Here is a 24,898-nt window from a genome sequence, read left to right as displayed (position 1 = left end):
CCCGGATAATCTTTAAATGGGTTATAACATCTCATATATTTATGAAACTCTTTCATAAACAATAATTTTTGCGGGTCATGGGTCTCACCAAACCTGGATAACTCCTAAACGGGTTATAACATCTCATTTATTTGTGAAATAACCCCTTAATCATCAAAGAATAATTTACACGGGTTATGGGTCTTACCAAACCCAGCCCTTAAATGGGCTATATAAGATCTCATTTATTGGTAACACTATCATTAAACCCTAATTTAATTTATCTCCTTTACATGTTCTCTATTGTTGGTCAATCATCTTCATCGGCAGTTAACTTCCGATACTACCCACCATTGTCAACTACATAAACATCCCCTTTTTCATTAGACTAATATTTGTCTTCATATTTGTTCATTTAAAATAATCAGCATGCTCGTGTTCGTTTATATTTGTTCGTTAAAAGTCTAAAAAAACCTACACATCTCAATTGAAAAAACTCAAACGCTAAAAAATATAATAGCAAACTAATATATATGTATTAAATTAAAACTAAACTATTTTAAACAATAAAATAAATCATCATAAAATAGCAAAACGATTAAAACAAAAACTTGAATAAACCCCCGTAACACGGGAGGATAAAACGATCCTCCCGTGTTACGGGGGCTATTAATACATATATATTAACCTATTTAAAGACTATCCGGGTTTGGTAACACCGTAAGACCCATACCCGTGAATTCGGGTCAAATACATGAGAAGCCTCCATTTATAAATCAAGCAATCTGGTGACTCTAGAGAATGGGGGAACAACCTGAGAGCGCCACATAAGATTTTATGGTAGACAATTATATAGATAGTTAAATATCAACATCCGGGTCAGCTCATCCTCGATGATTCGATTCCAAATGATTACTTCATCATTGTTGCATCTAAACTGTTAGCTTTTGTATTTAGTTTCTTGTCTTCTTCCGTGATTATTAAAATAAACTTTATTCAACAAGACTACTTATGTTTCATTAGGCTATGTGTAGTGGGGTGTTGGGGGGTGCTATAAAACGGGGCGACTTGCGTCATGTTGCGTCCAGTCAGTAAAGAGCAGGTTTTTGTTTTAAGGGTGTAATGATGTTGTAGTCTCATATATATATATATATATATATATATATATATATATATATATATATCACACACACACACAAATCACCCCAATATCGCCTAGGGGCCATGTTCACCAAAATTGTCGACATTCACGCCCCATTGTCGCCCCCACTACGGATAGCCTAATGATTGATAATTTAGTATCATTAGAAAATGTACCCACATGTTTTTATCCAACATATACCTTAAATATACTATACACATAATAGGTACGTTTTCTTGTTTTCGTGCTTAATTTAGTATGCTTAGGTCTTATACATTTAAAACTGATTTGTGCATGTATTAATTGTTTATTACTATTTGAGCACGTCAGTGGTATCAACCTCTACATGGACATTCAACTAGGATACCTAGTGGTTGCGAATCTAGTACGGTTGTGCGTTCCAGTTAAATAAATGTATTTATATTGAATATATCTTCAACTTCTTAAATATTTTTTTAGTTTCACATATCAATGTAGCTGAATCAAGAAAATTTTTCATGTGTAAAAACTTTTTGCTAAACTTTGAAATAAACTAAAACTCAATCACTACCCTTTGGGATTGACCCTGCGGCTGCGGGAACACTTTCGGGGACATCTGATAAAATTGGAATGATATAGAGAAGATTAGCATGAGCCATGCGCAAGGATGATACACACATTTAAAAGTTTAAAGTTATACTACTATTTGTAAATTGTTTCGCAAGTATTGTATAACGTCTAAAAGTATGTAACTTGGTGAAGAAGTTAAGTAGACGATAACTGTTGTAACATATATACGTGGAAGAATGACTATAACAAAAGTATCGGGGCGTATTTTTCGCTTTTAAATGTAATATAAAGTTGATTTTAATCTACATGTAACAAGTTGGTAGAAGTTTGGAGAAAATGACAACTTCATTGTAATGTAAGGTGCATTGGAGTATCTCCAATGAGATTTGTTGCTTCCTTTCACTATACACGTAGGGAAAAAGTTCCCAATATCAACAAATTTGTTATATATAACACACTTCATGCATGTTTATCATGTAAGTATACGTTAATATATATTGAATTAAAAACAACTAGTTTGTGTATTCATGCTTCGTGGTGGGGGCATGAAATTATCGATTGTTGCATTTGTTAGTGGTTTGAGACAGAGAAACTTAATTTGCATACATAATTTAACATAGAGAAAAGTTACATTAAATTCCTAGTTAAGTTTTACAGAGTTTTGGTTGCGAAAGGTTCCTTATTCTTGTTTCTATGGAAGTATGGATGTTGAGAAAATGTATCCAATATTGAAGTTAAACAAAATATTAGTTATATTATAAACATTAAGGGTCTGTTTGTTATTAGTTTAAAGTATGTTTAGGTTAAAAGTGCCATTGTAAATAGGTTAGGGTTAGTATTGTAAATATGTTATAACCGTTTCTGATGAAACGTTGTGTCGCTTGGTAGGGTTTATATACCCCTCCATCAATCATTATAATTGTATCAGACAAATCACAATAATCAAAGAATTCGTTTATACATCATCTTGTGTTCTTATTCAATTCTTGTTATTAATATCAAATTTGTTTGATCACAAAAGTTTCCAACAGTGGCATCAGAGCAGGTTATTAATTTCATTCTAGAAAGCGCTGACATCAACACAATCAATCAGAAGGGTTCGTTTAAATTGAGAAGACGTTGTTTTGTTTAATCGATCAAGAACAGAGGCAGACGATATTTTGCATTTGAATCCATACTTGATTTTGTTTCGCATCGTTTATAGTCAGAAACTGAAACCAGAAGTCATCGTCAATTGAAATTAAAAGGTTTGATTATTAATATAGAATTTTTTTTCCGTTCGGTTAGAAGATTCTGGTTTGATTTGCAAACAGTGGTGTGGTTATTGGATTCACAAATAAAGGAATTGACAATTGTTAATTGAAGCAGTGGCTTATTGTAACTTGAAATTGTTAGTGCACTTTTATTTGGAATTCATATTCGTTGGAATTAAGAAAAGGAGGGGAAACAAACGGTTAAGATTTTGGTCAAGCGGAGTCGTGATCAACGGCGGAGAAGCGGGATTGATTTTCAAGGGCAGAGAGGTGGGTTTGATTGTCAACAGCAGATTGGCGGGATTGGCATCAACATCAGGCAGGTTTGACTTTCAACAACGAAGCGGGTTTGATCAGAATTAGGGAACCAACAGGATAACCAAGTTTTGTTTTCTTAAATCTTGTACAAGTATTATCATAGTTGATTATTACTAGTGGGAAGATAAGGAAAAGTTTAGTAAAAGGGTTTATTAGTTTAGAATAGAAAGTAGGCAAGCACTATGGGGGACGAATCATCTAACAAAGAACCGGTTGTGATTAAGGAAGGAGGAAGGTCAATGACTTTCCAATGTCCAATTCTAAATTCCACAAATTACACAATTTGGGCTGTAAGGATTCGAGCAATTTTTAATGTCCATGGAATTTGGGAAGTAGTGGAACCAAATGCGGAAATAGAAACGGAAGTGGATGAAAAGAAAAATAATATGGCTATTGCAATACTATATCAAGCACTTCCAGAAAATATGGTTTTGCAAATTGCAAATCTTACTTCAGCAAAAGATATTTGGGATGCATTAAAGGTTCAACATGCGGGGGTTGATAGAGTTAAGAAAGCACGCATTGAAACACTCGAGTCAGATTTTGAATCATTAAAGATGAATGTTAACGAATCACTCGATGTTTATGCCGGAAAGATTAGTCAAAATCGCATCACAAGCAAGTAGTCTTGGGCACACTTTGGATGATAAAAGATTAGTTCGAAAGCTTTTGGGGTCTGTACCAGAAAAATACATTCAGATAGTAGCAGCGATCGAACAGTTTGCAAATCTTAACACGATGTCGTTCCAAGAAGCAGTTGGGAGGTTAAAGGCTTTCGAGGAACCCACTAAGAAGCAAACTAAGGAGGAAGACGTGTCAGGTAAACTTCTATTCACTAAAACGAATGAAAGGGAAATGGGCAAACACCATAAATGTGAGCATTGCGGTTGTGGGAACTTATATCGGGAGGGCTTTGGACGTGGCTAAGGAAAAGGTCGGGGGTCCGGTAGAAGTCGAGGTAATGGTCGAGTACAACAGGACAAGCGCCACATACGGTATCACAAGTGTCATGAGCTTGGGTATTACATGAATGAATGTCCAACATGGGAAAATAAATATGAGGCGAATCTGATCCACGAGGAGGACGAGCAACCAACTCTGCTTTGAAGAATATTGAAGACCTCACTTGAACTATATTTACTTTAAGGGGGAGTATTGAAGTTAAACAAAATATTAGTTATATTATAAACATTAACGGTCTGTTTGTTATTAGTTTAAAGTATGTTTAGGTTAAAAGTGTCATTGTAAATAGGTTAGGGTTAGTATTGTAAATAGGTTATAACTGTTTTCGATGAAACGTTGTGTCTCTTGGTAGGGTTTATATACCCCTCCATCGATCGTTATAATTGTATCAAACAAATCACAATAATCAAAGAATTTGTTTATACATCATCTTGTGTTCTTATTCAATTCTTATTATTAATATCAAATTTGTTTGATCACCAATATTTACAACATCCAATGCGTTGTTGCGTTTTATTAGGTTTGGTTATGGGCCTGTGGATGTCCAAAAAAACTGTGTAGGCGGTGTTTGTTGTAGTTGATACACTTTCATATTCTTCTCCAGCTTCAGTTTCTGTTGATAATGAGTTTGAAGTTAGTGTACAGTGTATTTAACTGTTTTGAGCGAGTGGATTGTTTTGTACCTCGAGGGTCGATGGGGGTGTCTTTTAAGAATTGTTGTCCTAGTGTTTGCTGTGGCAGGTGTGAGTGTTGGCTTTTTCTTTAATCGTTGAACTGCAGACTGCTGATGTTCCATATATTATTAAGGTTAGATGTAGTTGCCATGGATATCCTTGATTCCTTGGATTGCAAAGATTTCATCTGGAACTACCCTTGTCTTTGTAGCCACGTTACATGATCATGTCTTCATAGCTTATATCTAGCATGTCGGTCATGCTTCATTGAAGAAGACCGCTCGACTGTTGTCTTTTAACTGCTATTGTGGTGTTCATACAATAGCTATGTTGACAAAGTAATTCATGTGATGTTACGGTGTAGTGGGTGAAGAATTTTGGTAATTGTGTTAAGGGTTTTGGTATATTTGCTTACATGCATTTTTCTTCGTATTCGGTCCAATGGTCTACACATGTGAGCTAAAAGATGTCTCGTACCTCTGGGTGTGCTTCTTTTTTGCATTTCGTTCACATTACATAACATCATGGTTTGGCGGGTTCAATGGATGTTACAATAGCTTTGCATGCTCCTTTGTTGCCCGTTTGTTATGTAATGTTGTAAGCCAAATGCAAATTTTTATCTAGTTAGTTAATTGGTATATAAATCAAATTAACTCTGTGAAGCTTACATTGGGTTGGTGAGGACTCTTTTGTAGGAGTTGCATAAAAGTTATTGGTGGTTCTAGCTGGAGTATTACCGGTGTGTCTCCTTTTTCTTTACACCCGGTTGGTGACTGCAACTAAGTAAACAAAACTCAGTTCGACTTACGATAACAAATTTACAAACAATAGGTGGATATAAGTCAATTTCAAGCGTTATCCGGTTGGAGCAACCCGCTACTAACTCTTTATAAGTTTTAGTATGCAACAAAAATGCTTAGAAAAAAGAAAGCTAGAACATACTTCAAAAATCAATTTGCAAGTAAGTTAATTTTATGTTGTACAACATATAAACTATAACCAAACATATAAAATAATAAACTATTATTATCACTTAGGCCCCGATAAAATTAAATGAAGTGTGTGCCTATCCTATTTCCTTGAACCAGGTGGGAGAGTTGGTATGTTTTTAAGTTACCTACTAATGTAGTCCAAGTCGGATAGTGGAGCATTTATGGAGACAATTGTTGCCGATATTGAATTCAGTTGCAGTTTACCTACAAAGAATTTAGTGTTAGCTGTGTATGAGGCTTTTTTCGTTGGTTATTTGTACGTAGCGGCTCAGTTGCAAAGATTCAAGTTCCAATTCACTTGCAAAGAACCTGGTTTGCAATTTAAGTTAAAGAACTTATAGCTAATGTAGAAATCAAAGTGACATTCAATCGATCTTATAAATGTGTAAGGAAAACTTCTATGTTGAGCTTAAAATAACCGTACAAATAAGATAAACATAACATATAAAAATTCATTTGACTCACTTGGGTTAAAATTAATACAATCATTTAGTTTTGAATGCACCAATTTTTTAAAGTCAAAATTACAGCGTTTCAGCAAAAAAAATTGCGAGCATAAGCAAAACAATGAATATCAATGCAATTACAAAGAGAAAACCAGAAAAAACGTCACTTACTGTTGCAAAAGTCGACCAACCAACATTCAGGTGTGCACCCAAACCACCATAGCTGAAACCAAACAAACAAATTCTAAAATAAAGTTTAAAATTATAATAGAGAATAATATAATATTAGTAAGCATCACTATCTAACGGCTAACAAACTGGTTTCACATCAAATTTTCAAACTTAAGCATTGGACAGAAGCTATTAATATAGCCACTTTCATATTCATTATACAGGTAATGAACATGTAACATTAGAATTTAAAAGATAAAGTAAAAATAAATAAAAACTAAAAGTCATATGTCATAACTTATGTTAACACTTTGCCTTAAAAGTCCTCTGAATGATCTTAAAGGTTATTTAAAAAAAAAATAAGGTAAACATATCGTGCATAAAAGTAAAAACCCTACAATGTAAAGCCGAAATAAAGCCCATAGCAACCTGAAATCGAATTTGAATAACGTGCACACCTTAATCAATTGCTAAATTAGAGCTAATCTATACTACTAAATAAATAAAACTTTCCTTATGCCACATGGCATCTTCTTACCACATCTTTCCTCACCAATTATGTAACATCCTGGATTTTCAAAGAATAATTTTCTAAATATATTATTTATTTATGGCTTAAATATTATTCGGAGTAATAGAAAAATTATAATATTAAATAGAGAAATATTTCGTTATGTTATCGTGTGTAAAATAATTAATTAGTATTAAAGAAAGAAAGAATCATGGACTTGGAATAATTAAGGTGGGTTAAAGAGTAATGGGCATTAGGTCCATGGGATTTAAGAGGTATAAATACCCCCTTAAATCATCCTAAAACCCTAACTCTAATTTCCATCATTTCCTAATCTCTACACACTCAAGAACACACAAACAAACACACACACACACACACCTTCCTTACTATATATAAACGGCCAAGAGAAAGAAGAAGATCCGAGACCAAAACCAAGCTATAGATAGATCTTCAATATATAGATAGATACAAGATTCAAGATTTATAATCAAGCTAACCGAGACCAAACGAACTCTTAAAGGTATGTTCTTGAACTTAAAGTTTATGTTTTAATGAGCGTTTGGCCTTGAAACGTAAAACGAGAGTAGATCGGGTATAAACGAACATTAAAGTTAGAAACTTGACGTTAAAATGAATGAAACGAAACCGAAAGATGAACGGCTCGTTTAAAATGAACCCTAGATCTAGTCTTGAACATTTTAAGCTTAAAGATCCAAACTTTATGATTTCCCGAGTCAAGTCTTACTTGGAAATGGTCACGAAAGCGCTTAAGGGGAAAGATGGCTTCATGTCAAAGGTTTATATGATTAATAATAATAATAATAATATATACTCATATGAAACAAAAGGTGGATCTAAAAACCAACCATGGCTACTGTACACCCAAGAGACCCCCAGTAATCGATTACCCTGACCATCGATCACACTGAGCTTCATTTACAAATGAAATCAATCAAGGTGCGCCTCAAGTCGCATACAATGTCCAAGCTGCTAATTTTGGACTTGATCGCATACAAGGGAGACTCGATTACAGTAGTTAATCACATACAACTGGTATGTTCGATTACAAATTAAGATCGATTACAAGAGGGCTTTCGTTTACACTAAGTGAACTCGCTTACACACGAGACTCGATCACATCAAACCCACTAACACACCTGATTACCTCTGATAAACCCTACAAATTGAACTCGCATACAAATCTTGAAATCGATTACAATGAACATTGCTCACATCGATTACAATCAGCAGATCAGATATATTAAATCGATTACATTTATATCTCGTATACATACGAACTCGCTTACAATCCAAACCGAACAAAATGACCTTCGCTTACAATAAACTCGATTACACCCAAATTTGAAGACCTTAGTAATCGATTACATTATGTAATCGATTTCCAAGACACGATTACAAGTCAATTCGATTACTTGGAAGTCGAATACAATCGGATTTTGTTTACAAATAGGATTCGATTACATCCTGGATCCGATTACTTTGACCTGATTACTTGTACTTAATCGCGTACATGGAGCTGGATCACAATTGAATCGCATACGATGTATGTGATTACTGCAGCAAATGAATATAACTATCAGTTAGCCTGTAGACTCGATTCATCATCATCGTTTTCATTATAATTTATTCAAGGGGTTCGATTACCTTGGATCTGTTGTAAAGAAAGAAAAAAAAGAAGATGAAGAAGATATAAAGAATGAGCAGATGGTTATGATGAGGAGATTGGGCTTTGTATAATATCAAACCCGGCCCAATTTCTAACCAGGCTCAAATACTTGGGTTAAAGATTTGGACCTGATGGTATAGTTAAGGAGGAGTTGGGCCTTGTTTTATCAAAACCCGGTCCTAAGCTTAGCCAAGCCCGATTACAACCCGAGCCCTATTGCGTTCCTTACACTCGATCACTTATAGTTAGATTACATTAAAGAGTGATTTGATTATTTTGTATTTGGAGGTCCACAAGTATGGGATAGCCCGCATGTCCTATTCATACACACACATACGTCTAAATACAAACATACTTGTAAACACATGACGGTTACCGAGGAGGGAAGTGAACTCGATAACGAAAAGAATATTAAAAGAATATTTAAATAATCGAGTCTTAAGATAATAATAAAATATTTTAGGAAAGAGAAAATAATAATAAAATAATTATAAAGCCTTATATTAGGGTTCGTAGGGAGAATAATAAGTAAATGAAATCTAAACAAGGCCAACCGATCATACCAGACTTAGTCATTTCCAACTGGAGTGCAAAAAGGATGAATATTAATACGCGTACCCTATATATAGTTAGCAGGGCACAGATAAAGAAGGGAATTACGATAAACGGAGAAAGAAACAGGATCCAGGTGAGTTTCTAGCCCCCTTTACTTGTTGTGTTTTCGGGGCTGTGTGCATACTCTATGTGATAGTTAATACACTTACCTTAACTGATAAGTGTATGCCATGTATGATATATGTGATAGATACGAATGATTTCTTGTCGGTACGTGAACGATCTTCGGATATTGCACGTACTGTCAGGTTATAAATAAAGATATGAATATTGTATGTAATGTAAGGATGATGTATGAACGTTATGAAAGAAAGCTTGTCGGTACGTGAACGATCTTCGGATATTGCACATGTCGGCAAGGGAAATGTTCTCTAAGTGATTATAAGTGTGTGAATGTTATGGTGTGACTTGCTTATTATGTAAATGTTAAAGTGATAGGAAGTGTGTTGTAGACAAGTAGATGAAAGTGTGATAGAAGTGGTAAGGTGTCTATTAAGGGTGTTAGTGGCATAACGATAGTGCATGATAGGGTAAGCCTATACGTGCCTCCGTTATTAAAGTGGCATAATGAGAGAACGTGGGAGGACAAGCCTCTACGCGCCTCCGTTATTAAAGTGGCATAATGATAGAACATGGGAGGGCAAGCCTCTACGTGCCTCCGTTATTAAAGTGGCATAACGAGAGAACGTGAGAAGGTAAGCCTCTACGTACTCCAACAAACAAGTGGCTAAGACGTAAGTGACAGGTAAGTGGTTAAGCGGTAAGGTAAGCAGTATAGATAATGGACTATGTGTCTTCGGACACGTATATAATTGCATGTAATGGTTGTATGTAAGTTGCTTGATTAACTAAAACTCACTTAGCGTAGCTGACTTTTAGTATGCACGCAGGTGAGTAGGATGAGACAGCTGGCTTGAGTGGGGACACATGGCATAAGAATAAGAGTCTGGCATTAGAAGACTTGTTGTGTTTTATAAGTTATGTTTTGATTTTGAAAGACAAGATGAATGTTTCAAGATAAGTTATGAATTATTATGTAATATTATGAAAATTTTGTATTCCACGTAAAGTTTTAATTAAATCTGATATTTAGAACTGTGTTTATGAGTAAATCCAACGTCCAAATGTGAGGCACCGGTAACAGGGCCTTACAAATTCCCGCCTCTCATCACACACCTTTTCCGAACTGGGTATTATATTTATCCAACCCTATTATTATCTAGTAACTGTTGGTGCATAAATGTCAGTAGTTCATATGTCTAATGTCTGTAATCGAGTATGTAATATTGTTTATGTATTTGTTTGTTTAAAGCGAAGTTGTTGACAAGTTCGCTTAGGCGAACTTGTTAACCAAGCGAAGTTGTTGACAAGTTCGCCTAGGCGAACTTGTTGAACAAGCGAAGTTGTGGACAACTTCGCCTGAGGCGAAGTTGTCGTGTATTTATATAGGTTACGGATTACTGTTTAGAAGAGTTCAAGTTACGTGTAATTCAGTGAGTCAAGTGACGTGAGGTCGAGAGTCTGTAACTGTGATTATATCACGTGTTGAGTTATTAATATAACGTGAGTTTGTTCGTATCGTATTCGTGTGTTCGTGTGTTTGTGTCCTACGTCCGTAACGATCTATACAGGGATTCCGCACCTGTGTATATCGGGATATCTCGTGTGATCCGTCCAGGGAACCTACAATTGGTATCAGAGCTTTTGCTCGATTGTGTGGTTCGGGATATTCACGCGGGTGTAGAATTTGTCCCGTTTCGACTTTTCGCGGGACGAGTTTTTGGTGTTTTTGCTCATTCTAGCTTCCTACCAGTGTGTTCAAGCCTTTAAACCGTTAAAAACTTCGTTAAAATCCGATTTTCAGATCTGCAGAAAGTTTGAGTTCGTCAGGCGAAGTTGCTGTTCATCAGGCGAAGTTGCCGTCAGGATACGTAGGGTTTCGGCGAAGATATAAGGAGAAGCGAAGTTATTTACAACTTCGCCTACCTCCTCAACTTCGCCTAACTCAGCGAAGTTCTCATCAAGTTCGCCTACTTTCTAAGTTCGCTTACCCTAAGCGAAGTTATTCTCAACTTCGCCCAGTCACGCGAATTTAAGAAAGATCCAGTGAAGTTATTACTTAAGCGAAGTTATCCTTAACTTCGCCTACAGTACTGTTCAGAGGAAATTTTTTAACTTCGCCTACTCAGAATTTTTCGGGTTTCTTAGTCTTCAAGAAGGATGTCGTCGATCAACATTTCGGAGCTTGTAAAGATGGAAGTTGAAGCGGGGTCAGCTACAAAGGCCCCAAGGTTGCTGAAGGGAACCGATTTTGTCGCGTGGAAGGATCGGTTCATACAATACGTTAAGTACCAGGATGCGAAAATGTGGGTATGCATCCAAGATGGATATATTCCACCAGTCATGGAGTATGAGGGTCGAGACCAAATCAAGAAATACAGTAAAATGGAAGAGGAGGATAAAAAGATGTATGAAGCCGAAAGCAAGGCTCATGCAGCAATCACAATGGCTCTTCCACAGGAGATCCTCCATACGTTCAGAAAGTATACATCAGCTAGAGAGCTTTGGGAAGCTCTTGAGAACAGATTTGAAGGGAATATAGGTATTTGTGTTTCAAAGATAAAGTTGCTCAAAACTCAATTTTCAGTCTTTAAGTACTTGAAGAACGAATCTCTTGATGATATTATCACTCGATATTATCATCTAATGACTGAATTGAGTAACTACTCCATTTCCTACCGAGAAGAAGAGATTGTGGAAAAGCTTCTCGATGCCCTCCCACCAAAATGGGAGATGTATACTGTACTGATGAGGGAAGACAAGGACTTCCCTACTTATGATCTTGAAACCACTGTCAACAAGCTCAGAACTTTTGAGCTTAATATGGTAAGAAAAGAAACATCTATGGATCAGGTTCAAGATCCAGGCATGTACGGTGCTAAAGTAAACTCCAATTCAAGTTCAAAGACTGATTCTGCCGCCTACTACTCGAAGAGCGAGTCGGGTGCCAAGTCTTCACAGGAGGGGCATGTGTCAGTAAACTCAAATGGGGATGTTTGCTTTGTTGCGGGTGGATCAAGTGGTACTCAACAGACAGCAAGCAAGAGTAGTGGATCTTCAAGTTCCTCAAGCAATAATTACTCTAAGATGCCAATGAGCGTCAAATCTGCTGAAGAGCAGTTTGGCCTCTATGCTTCGTTTATTGCTTCATATGAAAACTATATTCAAGGAAAGGTTGTTGATCCAGCGAGGCTGGATGAAGACTATGACCAGATCGATGCTGATGATCTGGAGGAAATGGATTTACAATGGCAGATGGCCATGATAGTGAGGAGAATGAAGAAGTTTATGAGAAAGACGGGGAGAAAGTTTGTTGGTGGCAGGCCAGGGTTCGACAACTCTAGGCCGGTCTGCACAGCACACTGGGAGTAATAAAGAAGTCAATGCCATGATGTCCAGAGAAGCAGGTGAATACAACTGGAACCAGCATTCGAATGAAACTAGTGAGCAGGCAAATATGGCTAAGGTTGAGAATGAAGAATGTGAGAAGATTACCGGAGATGAGAAAGCTACTGGTAAGGAAAAAGCTTTCATGGCAGATAACAAGGATCAACTATCCGAGGTAAGTTCTAAACCTATTTGTACTAAATGTGAGAATTTGTCTGAGCAACTTGCTACCATAACTGATCAGTATGTTCGTTTAGATGCTGAATTTAAAACTCTTAAAGAAGATCATCACTTTATGAAAGCAAGAGAAAACAGTTACAAAGTTAAAATAAAAGCGTGTGAAAAAGATGTTAAAAGCTTAAAAACAAAACTTGCTGAAAAAATTGAAGTAATTGATCTAAGTTATGAGGTTTTAGAAGAAAAGACTAAACTGATTGCTGAACGAGAAAAGCAGATTGCTGACCACCAGGTGAAAGTGGTGGAACTGAACCGAAAACTTGAGCAGTTCAGAAATTCCTCAGCTATTCTTGATCACCTTGTTAGTGATCAAGGTACCTCTACGAAGAGGGGAGGAATTGGTTATCACGAGGTTCCACCACCTTATAACCACAATTACACTTTTAACCCTAGTGTTCAGAAATCTGTTGATTTTGATGTTCCTCAGACAGTTCCAATCAAGGTTACGAGTAAAGAACCAAGTGTTAGTAGTGGCGAAACGAGTTCGCCTGTTTCAAGTGAGAAAATTTCTGTTACAAGTCCAGTCTCATCAGATTCGGATAAGTTGTCCGAATCGGGTAAGACAAAAGAGAAGGTAGTGTTACCCACTGGTGAAGAAAAAGATAAAACCTATAAAAAGAGTACTCCACTCAACCCGTACGTCCCACCTTATGTGAGACGAACGGACGGTAACACAGCCTCGACATCCAAAACAACCTTTGAAAAGAAAAAGGAGCATAGGTGTTGTTTTAGGTGTAATAAGTTAGGACATCTTGTTGCAGATTGCCCTCTGACGCCGAAATTCAGAGGTGTGAGGCCTATTAAAACTGAGCATAAGCCTAATGGTAATTTTAATACTGCTAAAAATGAAAACCATTCAAAGTTCCGAAATGTAACTAATTCAGGTTTTCACAGAAACAAAACTCAGTTTAACAATGCTAATTGTGACACCCGGTAAATTCCCAATCCCTTAAACCAAGTAATCAACCTAAATATTAGGTAATTTTGTTATGTGCGCCCTGCGCGAGCGCGCCATGTTAGTCAGCGCGTGCATTTGTTATGTACGCCCTGCGCGAGCGCGCCATGTTAGTCAGCGCGTGCATTTGTTATGTACGCCCTGCGCGAGCGCGCCATGTTAGTCAGCGCGTGCATTTGTTATGTGCGCCCTGCGCGAGCGCGCCATGTTAGTCAGCGCGTGCATTTGTTATGTACGCCCTGCGCGAGCGCGCCATGTTAGTCAGCGCGTGCATTTGTTATGTGCGTCCTGCGCGAGCGCACCATGTTAAGAACCAGCGTGAGCATATGTTAGATGCGCCATGCGCGAATGTTTTGGCTTTATGTTTTCATGTAACTTAACGTTATGTTGTCTATGGGTTGACCATCCCGCATGATGCTAAGGCGGGTGCATCCTAAATCGTTTATGCGCGTGCGAAAGGGAACTAACCTCCCCGCATGGCGGGAACATTGAGAGCTAGTTTGCCTGAAGCTCCAAGATGGAATTGACTTCAACATGACTGATCACTATGTTGAAATACCAAGACCACCTGGAGAATCTGCAAATGAAACTCAATATCCCTAACTGCGAGAAGGTTACGCACCTACCCGCAGCAAAGAAATGTCCTTCACGCAGAAAGCTATGCGCACAAAGTGATGCGCACAGAACACTTAGTCTATTCTCCAGACATAAGGAGATTACTCCCGCCCAAAAGGAAACAGTAGCGTGTTTCAGAGATTTTCCACTTTTTACTGTACACTGACAAAAGTACCTGAAAAAGCACACTGTAACACGAAAAGTCAACTGTCAGCCACCCTATTCTCACCAACCACAGACCTGCATGTCCTGTCCAAATCAAATCAAGATCTTTTGTCCACTCCTCCACTTTTAAATAAATAATAAACAATAACAATTTCCATACTTTATCATCATTACCCCTACATATGAAAAGATTACAATCCCCTAAAGCAAGGGATTGTGTTCCCTTGAGTTTGCCTATAAATATGTAACCCAAATTATCACCCAAAACACACTCCAAAGAACTGCAAACTTGCACTAATCCTCCCCAAGCATCCGTTGTTTTCATTTCCGATCCTGTTACTAGACCTTCAATTCCGAGGCCAACACCAAGAAAACCCGAATCTCGATTTAATCCCTTAACAAGAACCACAGGTGAGTCTCACAGCCCCTATTTTCACTGTTTTCACTATTTTTAAACTGTTTTCGGGGCGAGGGACACGTACTTAAATAATGTTTTATCATGGTATACTTACAAGCTATGCAAGCGATTATGTGTTTAAGTTATGTTTCATGATGAGCAATGCAAACGGTTATCTAAGGTTTTCGATGTATGTGCGCTAGAACTCGAGTAAGTGATCACTTTACCATTGGAACTCTAAGGGTAGGGACTGCTGGTTTGATCCACCCACTCGTAGGGGTCGCACCTCTTTGCATGGACGAGTGCCTAGTACGGTCATGGGGCAGTACTATGGGTTTGAGCCCGCTCGTAGGGGTCGCGCCTCTTTGCATGGACGAGCGCCTTGTTTTCCGGCACAACGTCCGCGCGTAACCCGCGGGACGGAATTATTGATTTGCTCGTAGTGGCAGCGCCACTTTGCATGGACGAGCACATTTTTCCTGAAACGTTCGCCGCGTAACCCGCGGGACGGTATTACTTATTTTAGCTCGTAGTGGCAGCGCCACTTTGCATAGACGAGCACAGTTCCTAGAAGTGTTCGCGCGTAACCCGCGGAACGATTTTATCAAAATATGTTGATAGAACTATGTTTTACCAAGCATGTGTCTTAATGATGCTATCAGAATTATGTTTCAGAATGATTTGTATCAAGATTATGATGCAATACGATTTATCAAGTTACTAAGACTTGTGAACTCACTCAGTTTATACTGATTCAAATGTTTTTACGTGTCTTTCAGGAGATAACTAGGTAGCGCATGGAGTCACACTTAGAGCACCTCACGCTGAACATCTAAAACTAGCTTTTTGGAAGATTTTAGTTCTATCCCTTCGATGCGCGTGGTTGTTCCCGCCGCGCAAGGGGATATGGCGTGGAAATCTTCAACAGTTTTTATACTTGGATGTTTTTATGAAATTTTTAATCAATGTAATGTATTTGTATTAAACTTTTCATGCGCAATGAAAATCTTTGAATGTTTGCAATGGCCCGTGCTTAATTATCAATCCCCACTCGTGCGCGCCCGGCTGTTTCCGCCGCTCAGGGCCGGGTGTGACAGATTGGTATCAGAGCACTGGTTATAGCGAACTAGGAAAAGAAGTTTTAACCTAGACTATAACCGTTGGGGAATCGCATGAAATATTTTTCAAAGAAAATATTTTCAAAAGGAAACTATACACACACTTAGGAACACGGGTCACACTGTAGTAAATAATGATAACATTATGCGCTCAGAATACATGCGCTAAGTCTGATATATTTTCACTCTTTTAAAGCGAGAATGCCTCCAACTAAAGCCAAAGGAATTACCATGACACCCGAGGAACTCGCGGAAATAATCGCGCAAGCAATCGCAACACATGAGGCCAGCAAGGCCGAATCAAGTCAGGGTCGTCAGAATGAGACCCCAGAACCCGAATCAGGAGCCTTGGACAAAGGATGCTCCTATAAGACATTCATGGCCTGTAAGCCTTGGCCATTCAAGGGAACCGAAGGGGCCATTGGGCTCTACAACTGGATTGACAAGATGGAGACAGTTCTCTCCATTAGCGGATGTAGTGAGAACCAGAAGGTCCTTTACGCGACCTGCATGTTCCAAGAAGCAGCTTCGTCTTGGTGGAAGCTTCAAACGAAAACATTGGGGCGAGAAGTTGCTCTCCACAAGACCTGGGAGGAACTGAAGGAGATGATGATGAGAAAGTTCTGCTCTCGCGCAGAAATCCAGAGTCTACAACAGGAATTCTGGAACCACACCATGGTAGGAACGGATATCGACGCCTACAACAACCGGTTCAACGAACTTTGCCAGTTGGTGCCAGACATGGCAAACACGGAGGAAAAGAAGATCGAGAGGTATATTTTTGGGTTACCTCCTGTTGTTAGGGTTCCGCTCAACGCCGCAGCGCCTCCAACCTTTGATGAGGCGGTAGCGCGGGCCATCACCCTTACAAGGGATACGATCCGTGCGGGTATGTTGACTACGCGCGGAAACGAGCAGCGAACCTCTGATCCCAAGAGGAAATGGAACTCCCACCACCGAGGGTCCGACTCCAAGCAGCCACCGTTTAAGAAGCAGGAAAGCGCAAGGGTTTACGCGATTCAGGCCGCGGAGCCACCACGAAAAGGATACAGCGGGCCTCGCCCATGGTGCAGCAAATGCAAGTATCACCACGAGGGTGAATGCGCAAGAATCGAATGTGCCAAATGTGGCAGACCAGGGCACAAGACGATGAATTGCCGTGTCAGAGAAGCTGGAGCAAGCGACAACTGCTACGCATGCGGGAAGCCAGGGCATTTTAGTCGGGATTGCCCGCAAAAGGGGAACCAAGCTCGCGGGAGAGCTTTTGTGATCGGCGCAGGCGAAGCTAAAGAAGAGCCGAATGTGGTAACCGGTACGTTTTTGCTTAACGGACATTTTGCATCTGTCTTATTTGATACTGGCGCTGACCTAAGTTTTATATCCGCTGAGTTTAAAGACTCCCTAGGCCTAGCAACCAGTAGGCTAGACACGCCTTATACTATAGAACTAGCCAATGGTAGGCAGTTATGCGCGAACGAAAGAACTGATCAATGTGTAATAGTCATGGGAGGTCACGGGTTCAATATTAATTTGTTGCCAATAGACTTGGGAAGTTTTGACATGGTGGTAGGTATGGATTGGTTAGTCGAGAACCACGCGGAAGTCATTTGCCATGAGAAGCAGGTTCGGATCCCACTGTTGAACGGAGAAACCTTGGTAATTCAAGGGGAAAGAAGGGGAGTTGCGACGAAACTGATTTCGTGCCTAAAGGCGCGAAAGTGCCTAAAGAAAGGGTGCTACGCCTTCCTGGCGCATGTCGTAGAGAAGAAAGGAGATGAGCGAAGAATTGAAGACTTACCAGTAGTGCGCGAATTTCCAGAAGTTTTTCCTGAAGATTTGCCCGGATTACCGCCGCCGCGACAAGTCGAGTTTCGTATTGATTTAGTCCCAGGAGCTGCGCCAGTAGCTCGAGCGCCTTATCGATTAGCTCCATCTGAGATGCAAGAGCTATCCAATCAGTTACAGGAACTATTGGATAAGGGTTTCATACGCCCAAGCTTTTCACCTTGGGGAGCTCCAGTACTGTTTGTTAAGAAGAAGGATGGTTCGTTCAGAATGTGTATTGACTACAGGGAGCTGAACAAGCTGACAGTCAAGAATCGGTACCCCTTACCGAGGATTGACGACTTATTTGACCAGTTGCAGGGATCCAGTTATTATTCGAAGATAGATCTACGGTCAGGATACCACCAACTTAGGGTCCATGAGGAAACTGTGCCGAAAACATCCTTCCGAACTAGATACGGCCATTATGAGTTCTTAGTGATGCCTTTCGGGCTAACTAATGCGCCGGCTGTGTTCATGGATCTGATGAACCGCGTGTGCAAACCATACTTGGACAAGTTTGTGATTGTGTTTATAGATGATATTCTGATTTACTCACGGACCGAGGCCGAGCATGAGCAACACCTGAGATTGATTTTGGAATTGTTGAGGAAAGAAAAGTTGTATGCGAAGTTTTCCAAGTGCGAGTTTTGGCTTAGAGAAGTTCACTTTCTCGGTCACGTTGTAAACAAGAAAGGAATACACGTTGATCCTTCCAAAGTCAAGGCCATCGAAAACTGGGAAGCGCCAAAAACCCCAACTGAGGTGAGGCAATTCCTAGGACTAGCTGGCTACTATCGACGCTTCATTGAGAACTTCTCCAAAATAGCTCTACCTCTGACCGCGCTAACCCAGAAAGACAAGAAGTTTGTTTGGGGCGAAAATCAGGAAACAGCATTTCAAATGTTGAAACAGAAGTTATGTAGTGCGCCAATTTTGTCTTTGCCCGAGGGGATGGATGACATTGTTGTTTACTGCGACGCTTCACATCAGGGACTTGGATGTGTCCTTATGCAGCGAGACAAAGTCATAGCGTATGCCTCACGCCAACTCAAGACCAATGAAAAGAACTACACAACGCATGATTTAGAACTTGGAGCGGTTGTCTTCGCGCTAAAGATTTGGCGCCATTACCTCTATGGTACAAAGTGTATAATCTTTACGGATCACAAGAGCCTTCAACATATATTTGATCAAAAGGATTTAAACATGAGGCAACGGAGATGGGTGGAGTTGTTGAATGATTATGATTGTGAAATTAGGTACCACCCTGGAAAGGCGAATGTGGTAGCAGACGCGCTAAGTAGGAAGGAGCGAATAAAAACGCTACGAGTCAAGGCTCTAAGGTTGACCATTCACGCAGATCTCTCTACTCGCATCCGAGACGCTCAGCAAGAAGCCTTGAAATCAGAGTTTGTTAAAAACGAATGCCTTGGGGGTATGGTTAAGAGTTTGGAACTTAAAGAGAACGGCAATCTATATTTCGCTAACCGCATATGGGTCCCTCTCAAGGGAGGATTGCGCGAGCAGGTATTGAACGAAGCTCACAAGACGCGGTATTCCGTACATCCTGGCGCAGACAAGATGTACCAAGATGTTAAAACGCTGTATTGGTGGCCCAATCTTAAAGGCGCCATCGCGACATATGTCAGTAAGTGCCTGACGTGTTCGAAGGTGAAGGCTGAATACCAGAAACCATCAGGGTTGCTTCAGCAGCCAGAAATTCCCATGTGGAAGTGGGAACAAATCTCTATGGACTTCATCACCAAACTGCCAAGGACACCTGGGGGTTATGACACAATATGGGTTATTGTGGATCGGCTAACTAAGTCAGCGTACTTCCTGCCGATCAAGGAAACCGATAAGATGGAAAAGTTAGCCCGACTGTATATTCGAGAAGTAGTTTCAAAACATGGAGTCCCAGTGTCCATCATTTCGGATAGAGATAGTCGGTTCACATCAAGGTTTTGGAGATCGTTACAAGGGGCTTTAGGTACTCGTCTTGACATGAGTACGGCATATCATCCTCAAACGGATGGGCAAAGCGAGCGAACAATCCAGACATTGGAAGATATGCTACGCGCGTGCGCAATCGATTTCGAAGGTAGCTGGGATACTCATCTCCCATTGGTTGAATTTTCTTACAACAACGGCTATCACACAAGCATTAAGGCTGCGCCGTTCGAAGCTCTGTATGGGCGCAAGTGTAGATCCCCACTGTGCTGGGCTGAAGTAGGTGACAAGCAAATGACTGGTCCAGAATTGATCCAAGAAACAACAGACAAGATTTTTCAGATAAGGGATCGCCTTAAGACAGCGCGCGACAGACAGAAGAGCTACGCAGATGTGCGAAGGAAACCATTGGAATTTCAAGTAGGGGATAAAGTACTTTTGAAAGTCTCTCCATGGAAAGGAGTCCCCCGTTTCGGCAAGCGAGGAAAGTTGAATCCGCGCTACATTGGACCATTTGAGTTCCTGGAAAGGATCGGTCCGGTTGCTTATAAACTCCGTTTACCCGCCGAACTCAGTGGAGTTCATGATACGTTTCATGTGTCCAACCTCAAAAAGTGCTTATCTAACGAAACGTTGATTTTGCCGTCGGAAGAGATTCACATCGACAAACAGCTGCACTTCGTAGAAGAACCTATAGCAGTAATCGATTGGAAAGAACAAAAGTTACGCAGAAGCAGAATCAAGTTAGTAAAGGTTCAATGGAACTCGAGGCGTGGGCCTGAATTCACTTGGGAAAGAGAAGACCAGATGCGCCAGAAATACCCACACCTCTTTCAGAACATGGCTTCTGCCAGCAACGTCTCCTAAATTTCGGGACGAAATTCGCTTAACAGGGGGAGAATGTGACACCCGGTAAATTCCCAATCCCTTAAACCAAGTAATCAACCTAAATATTAGGTAATTTTGTTATGTGCGCCCTGCGCGAGCGCGCCATGTTAGTCAGCGCGTGCATTTGTTATGTACGCCCTGCGCGAGCGCGCCATGTTAGTCAGCGCGTGCATTTGTTATGTACGCCCTGCGCGAGCGCGCCATGTTAGTCAGCGCGTGCATTTGTTATGTGCGCCCTGCGCGAGCGCGCCATGTTAGTCAGCGCGTGCATTTGTTATGTACGCCCTGCGCGAGCGCGCCATGTTAGTCAGCGCGTGCATTTGTTATGTGCGTCCTGCGCGAGCGCACCATGTTAAGAACCAGCGTGAGCATATGTTAGATGCGCCATGCGCGAATGTTTTGGCTTTATGTTTTCATGTAACTTAACGTTATGTTGTCTATGGGTTGACCATCCCGCATGATGCTAAGGCGGGTGCATCCTAAATCGTTTATGCGCGTGCGGAAGGGAACTAACCTCCCCGCATGGCGGGAACATTGAGAGCTAGTTTGCCTGAAGCTCCAAGATGGAATTGACTTCAACATGACTGATCACTATGTTGAAATACCAAGACCACCTGGAGAATCTGCAAATGAAACTCAATATCCCTAACTGCGAGAAGGTTACGCACCTACCCGCAGCAAAGAAATGTCCTTCACGCAGAAAGCTATGCGCACAAAGTGATGCGCACAGAACACTTAGTCTATTCTCCAGACATAAGGAGATTACTCCCGCCCAAAAGGAAACAGTAGCGTGTTTCAGAGATTTTCCACTTTTTACTGTACACTGACAAAAGTACCTGAAAAAGCACACTGTAACACGAAAAGTCAACTGTCAGCCACCCTATTCTCACCAACCACAGACCTGCATGTCCTGTCCAAATCAAATCAAGATCTTTTGTCCACTCCTCCACTTTTAAATAAATAATAAACAATAACAATTTCCATACTTTATCATCATTACCCCTAGATATGAAAAGATTACAATCCCCTAAAGCAAGGGATTGTGTTCCCTTGAGTTTGCCTATAAATATGTAACCCAAATTATCACCCAAAACACACTCCAAAGAACTGCAAACTTGCACTAATCCTCCCCCAAGCATCCGTTGTTTTCATTTCCGATCCTGTTACTAGACCTTCAATTCCGAGGCCAACACCAAGAAAACCCGAATCTCGATTTAATCCCTTAACAAGAACCACAGGTGAGTCTCACAGCCCCTATTTTCACTGTTTTCACTATTTTTAAACTGTTTTCGGGGCGAGGGACACGTACTTAAATAATGTTTTATCATGGTATACTTACAAGCTATGCAAGCGATTATGTGTTTAAGTTATTTTTCATGATGAGCAATGCAAACGGTTATCTAAGGTTTTCGATGTATGTGCGCTAGAACTCGAGTAAGTGATCACTTTACCATTGGAACTCTAAGGGTAGGGACTGCTGGTTTGATCCACCCACTCGTAGGGGTCGCACCTCTTTGCATGGACGAGTGCCTAGTACGGTCATGGGGCAGTACTATGGGTTTGAGCCCGCTCGTAGGGGTCGCGCCTCTTTGCATGGACGAGCGCCTTGTTTTCCGGCACAACGTCCGCGCGTAACCCGCGGGACGGAATTATTGATTTGCTCGTAGTGGCAGCGCCACTTTGCATGGACGAGCACATTTTTCCTGAAACGTTCGCGCGTAACCCGCGGGACGGTATTACTTATTTTAGCTCGTAGTGGCAGCGCCACTTTGCATAGACGAGCACAGTTCCTAGAAGTGTTCGCGCGTAACCCGCGGAACGATTTTATCAAAATATGTTGATAGAACTATGTTTTACCAAGCATGTGTCTTAATGATGCTATCAGAATTATGTTTCAGAATGATTTGTATCAAGATTATGATGCAATACGATTTATCAAGTTACTAAGACTTGTGAACTCACTCAGTTTATACTGATTCAAATGTTTTTACGTGTCTTTCAGGAGATAACTAGGTAGCGCATGGAGTCACACTTAGAGCACCTCACGCTGAACATCTAAAACTAGCTTTTTGGAAGATTTTAGTTCTATCCCTTCGATGCGCGTGGTTGTTCCCGCCGCGCAAGGGGATATGGCGTGGAAATCTTCAACAGTTTTTATACTTGGATGTTTTTATGAAATTTTTAATCAATGTAATGTATTTGTATTAAACTTTTCATGCGCAATGAAAATCTTTGAATGTTTGCAATGGCCCGTGCTTAATTATCAATCCCCACTCGTGCGCGCCCGGCTGTTTCCGCCGCTCAGGGCCGGGTGTGACACTAATAACCAAACCACAAGATATAATACTTTCAATATACATAGGTTTGGAAGGCCTCACACTCAATTTCCAATGAGATTTCCTAATAGGACTGACAGGAATTATCCAGATGCTAACTTTGGAAAGCAGAAGTACGGGATGTATAGATCCAAGACCAATTAGTCTTGGGTCCCTAGATTCTAATCCTTTGCTTTATTGTGCAGGAACAGTTGAACAGGGCTGCCCACAGTCTTTGGATTGTAGATAGCGGCTGTTCCCGGCACATGACGGGTAACAAATACTTGTTGCACGACTTAAAACCTGTTCAAGGAGCGAGAGTTAGCTTTGCCGGTGAAAGTGGAGGCAGAATTACTGGAAGAGGAACGGTGTCCAATGGAAAAATGACTCTTGAGAATGTGAACTTTGTAGAAGAGTTGAAGCACAATCTGCTGAGTGTGTAGCAGATTTGTGACAAGGAGTACATTGTTCATTTCACGAAGAATGAGGCGATCGTGTTGAAGCCTGGTTTTCAGATACCAGACGAGTGGATAGTGATGAAAGCTCCACGTGATACAAATACTTATGTGATGGATATGAGGTCTACTGAAATGGCCACGGAAGAATCATGTTTAATGACGAAAGCAAGCGAATCGGAATCCGAATTGTGGCACAGGAGGATGGGGCACATTCATCTTCGGAAGATGAACCACATTGTCAGGAATTGACTTGTGATGGGCGTTCCCTTGAAAAGTTTTAACTTTGAAGACAAATGTATAGCATGCAAGAAGGGAAAGCAACACAAGAAATCCCATCTCACCAAGAAGGTCAACTCTATTGCCAGTACTCTAGAACTGCTTCACATGGATCTCTTCGGTCCCGTGAATGCAAAAAGTCTAGGAGGTACTTCTTACTGCTTGGTGATCACTGATGACTACTCGCGATATTCCTGGGTATATTTTCTAAAATCGAAAGATGAGACGGCTCAAATGGTGAAGAATTTGATTACCAAAGTTGAGAACGTCATGGGTAAAACAGTTAAGTTCATCAGGAGTGACAATGGAACGGAGTTCAAGAACTTTGAGATGGAGATCTTCTGTCTTCAGAAAGGAATTGAACACCAATACAGCGCTCCGTATACTCCGCAACAGAATGGAGTGGCTGAAAGGAAGAACCGAACTTTAATTGAAGGAGCCAGAACTATGCTGGCAGATTCGAAGCTTCCGGTGATGTTCTGGGCTGAAGCAGTTGCTACAGCCTGCTATGTTCTGAATAAAGTGTTAACTGTTAAGAGACTTGGTAAAACGTGTTACGAGCTTATGCATGGAAGGAAGCCCAACTTGAGTGGTCTTGAACTATTCGGATCCCCTTGTTCGATCTTGAAGACAAATTCTAAATTTGGCGAAGTAGCCGATGAAGGAATCTTAGTCGGTTATGTTGTTGGTACTCCCAACAGACGTGTCTTCAATACTTCGACCTGCAAGGTGGAGTTGGTGTGTAACACCGACATCACAAGTTACCAACCGCCAAAACCAAGCAATGGACCTGCTGAGCTTTTCGACTATGTTAAGCTTTTTAAGTCTTTTAACATACCGGAGTTGGAAATTTCTGAAGAAGAAGAAAGAGTTGCGACGAAGATGATACTTGATGAGGAAGAAAATCTATTGCAAAGACAGCTGATTGATAAATGTCAACCTTCCTCA

At 40.4% G+C, this 24,898-nt stretch overlaps 1 protein-coding gene and 1 non-coding gene across 2 annotated transcripts in view; both read left to right on the top strand.

Annotated features, from left to right (window-relative positions):
* Window positions 1-24,898, top strand: part of LOC143634752 (vicilin Cor a 11.0101-like) — a 127,969-nt gene that overhangs the window by 8,345 nt on the left and 94,726 nt on the right. The gene's annotated exons all lie outside the window — the stretch shown is intronic.
* Window positions 1,699-1,801, top strand: LOC143634753 (U6 spliceosomal RNA). The gene has a single exon (XR_013153923.1). It is a non-coding gene; the product is annotated as a U6 spliceosomal RNA (small nuclear RNA).

Source organism: Bidens hawaiensis, unplaced genomic scaffold (genome assembly GCF_021521415.1).
Source record: "Bidens hawaiensis isolate Kalapana, Puna unplaced genomic scaffold, B.hawaiensis_p1.1 tig00007232_1, whole genome shotgun sequence".
Classification (NCBI taxonomy): Eukaryota; Viridiplantae; Streptophyta; class Magnoliopsida; order Asterales; family Asteraceae; genus Bidens; species Bidens hawaiensis.
Note: the sequence above shows the minus strand (reverse complement) of the source record. Positions and strands in the feature narration are given on the sequence as shown.